This window comes from Manis javanica, chromosome 5 (assembly GCF_040802235.1).
Source record: "Manis javanica isolate MJ-LG chromosome 5, MJ_LKY, whole genome shotgun sequence".
Classification (NCBI taxonomy): domain Eukaryota; kingdom Metazoa; phylum Chordata; class Mammalia; order Pholidota; family Manidae; genus Manis; species Manis javanica.
The window spans coordinates 27,706,434-27,709,915 of record NC_133160.1 but is presented as its reverse complement, the minus strand read 5'-3'; positions in this window follow the sequence as shown (position 1 = coordinate 27,709,915).

The window sequence follows — 3,482 nt, the reverse complement described above, 5'->3', positions numbered from 1 at the left end:
AACTGCGCTGTCAGGCCCTAAACACTGTTCTCAGACTCTGGGGATCTGGCTGTGCTCGGAGCCGAGCCCAGCTGTGCCGAGCTGAGCCTCTGGTGGGGGTCCCCTGCAGGGTGGTGATGCAAGGGCTGGCAACAGGACACAGAGCTGACCACCTTTGTATGCACTTGGAGACCTGAGGTCAAGAGCTGACCCCTGCCTTATAACACCACCAGGGCTAGCTAAAATGGAGTAGTGCTTTCTAAGCTCCAGGCTTGAAGGATTTTGGTAGATTCTTTCATGTTTCTTACTCTCACTCTTATGTGGACACCAATATTACCCCATTTCACAGATGAGAAGACTAAGGCACAGAGAGGTTAGACAGCATGTGCCAGAGCACAGAGCTTGTGACCTGCAGAGTTAGGCTTTGAATCCAGGAGTTCGCATTCCCCAGCCCTGCTCCCAACTTCTGCACATTCTGATTTCTACTCTACTCTGAGCCTGGGAGGTCTCACAGTGCCCTCTATGGGTCTCCCTCACCCCTGAGGGGCTGGCTTAATGATTCCCAGGTCCCTCTGCAGTGCCCAGTACCGGGCCTGTTGATGCGCTGTAGGCATGCAAGTATTTGATGAATGAAATAATAAATGAGCAGATGAGTGTAAGTCTTCCCAGTTGCAATAGGGCAATGTACTCAGGGGCTGAGGGATGTGTGTTCAATTCCATGCTCTGCCCCTCACTACCTATGTGGGTGTCAGCCTCAGTTTCTTCATCTGAAAACAGGTTGAGGACAGGATTAATAGATAAAAGGTGGGGGTGGGGTAGAGGGAGAGAGACAGATAGATGAATCAGCAAACAGCAGCTGAGAACCATATCTGGTGTCTGCTGCCTGCCTCTGCGCCATCTTCTCCGCCTTAGTCCCTGTCAGGCAGCTGCTCAGGTGAAACGCCTCGGGACCTCCTTGAGCCTGCCCCTCCTCCTGCGGCCCCCGGCCCTCCCAGCCAGTCCTCTTGGCTCTACCTTCAGTGGACTCAGAATCTGTATGCGCCTCACTGGTATCACCCTCCCATCGCACCCACCTCCATACCCCACCTGGCCTACTGCAGTCACCTCCTCCCTGGTTTCCTACTTGCCCATCTTGCCCATCCTCCAATCAAAACCTCCCCAATAGCCTCTGCTCTCATCTCTGGGAGTTAAACTCAAAGGTCTCTATGTGTCGCACAAGGCCCCTCTGATTTCACCTATCTCCTGCTCTCTGACCACAGTACCCCCTCTCTCCCCCAGCCTGCTCTACTCCAGCCTTACTCATCTCCACATTCCTTGAACATGTGCAGCAGGCGTCCACCTCAGGGCCTTTGCACTTGCTGCTCTCTGGGCCTGGCTTGTTCTATTTCTTCCTTTGGGTCTTTGCTCAAATATCCCCTCCTTGGGGAAGCCTACCCCAGCCGCTTTATCTAAAATTGTGCCGTCATTTCTTATCCCCAGGCCCCACTTTATATTTCTTGATAGTATGTAAATATTATATGCTTCCTGGTTGCTGTGGCCTTCCCCCACTCAGATCTGAGCCCCATGCCGGGTCTTCGTGCTTGGTCTCCAGCATCCATAGCCCTGCCTTCACAGAGGAGGGCCTGGTGAGTGAGTGAAAGAAGGGCTGTGGCAGGCAGCCCTGTCCCCGCAGTGTGGAGACCTCAGCCAAGGAGAGCAGGCTGGGCCTGGGCTTCCTCAAGGAACAGATGTCCTCACTGAACCCGGATTTCCTAACCAGGCAGGGAGTCCAGGACTCCAGTTGGCCTCATTCCTGTTCCCCAGAGGAAGTATCTGTCCCTGGGCAGGAACTGGCCCAGCTCTCAGGAAAAGCTAGAGCAACAAACACCACTTTCTCCTCTCCCAGCTTCTGATGAGCCAGCTCAGTGGCCTTGGGGTAGCAGGTGGCCACACCAGTCTCCATGCCCCTGCTGACAGTGGAATAAGGAGAAAGGCAGGATGCGTTTCCAGAACTCTCTGGCTCCTCTTGGGAGCCTCACAACCATGCTGTGTGAAACCTGAGTTCGGATGCTGGCCATGACTGGCTGCAGTTACCTCCACTCACTTCCCCGCATTGGTGCAGATAAGCAAAGAAAGGCTCTATGAGTGGCAAAGGTGGCCTGGACGATATGTTGGATCAGGGGCAAGCAGAGTGATGAACCCCAGTCTTTTGGTACCAGATCGTTTACTGGTGCCCTATAATTCCCAATCTACCCTCCTCCCTGGCCCACTCCCAAATGCCTGGGGCACTGGGTTGGTGATGCCTGAAATCCCACCACCACAGTTTGCTCTCTCACTGTCTCATTCCCTGTCCAGACAAGTACTATCTGTCTCTATGGAACAGATAAGAAGCCTGAGGCCCAGGGAGGAAACTGGGGGGCCCACAGTCTCACAGCCTGGAAATGTGGCAGGCCAAATTAGAAAATACTAGCCTGGGTTTGCCTTCCTGGCACTTCTCCCCTGTTTCAAGCAGTGATAGGGCTTGGTCAATAGGTGCCTCAGGGATTTGGGCAGAAGGGTGCCCCATAGTTAAGGCCCTCTTGGTTGGGGGTAAAGTCTAAAACTGAAGAAATTGCCAGAGAGAATTAGGAGAGGCTTGGGGAGAAAGAGAAGCTGATGGAGAAGCTGGAGGGTCCCAGGCAGGTGGGAAGTGCTGCCTTCCCCTATGCAGGCCAGGGGTGGGGGTATAGCCTTGGGGCAGGCCTCAGGGCTGCCCCAGCAAGCAGACCTGCACCCAAGGCATCTGGCCTCATGCAGCTCCCAGCCCCCAGGGCTGCTGAGCCAGTGGGCCCCTTGGGGTGGGACAGTGGGCACAGCCTTCATTCACTGGACAGAGTGAGCACCTCCTGTGGGCCAGGGCTGTGCAGGGTTCTAGAGGCACTCACATTCTAGGGGGGCAGATGGAAAAATGAATACTTGAGTTACGGAATACACTGTATGCTATGTAGGCAGGTAGGAGCTCCTGAGAAAAGGTAGCAGTGAGGGTCTTGCTCAGGGCATGAGTTTTCTGAAGGACGTGAGAGAACCACACAGGAATATGGGTGAAGGGAACAGCCAGGGCAAAGCCTCCCCACCTCACCCCCCCTCCACCCCCCCGCCGGGTGGCCTGTTAAAGAAGCTGGAAGACTAGAGCAGGGTGAGTGGGGTGGGTGGGGAGAAGAGGAAGGAGAGGAAGCGGGGCCCAGGCCTCACAGACTGACAGGCCCTGGCAAGTCCTTTGGCTTTTCCTTAGAGCAAGACAGTGCCCAGGAGCTACAGGGAAAACAGCATAGACAGATTCCTGGAAGCGACCTCCGATTTTCCGAGACTCTAAGACCTTGGAACTGAGCAAACTGGGGAGGAGGGAGCTCCCAGAATGACCAAGGCTGGGCTTGCTTCCCGTTATCCCAGTGGGATAAGATCATAGACCACATGAATTTAACTAATCCAGGGCTTCTCAGACTTTAATCTTGTGAAATGTTGATTTAACATTTACACGTAGGTCC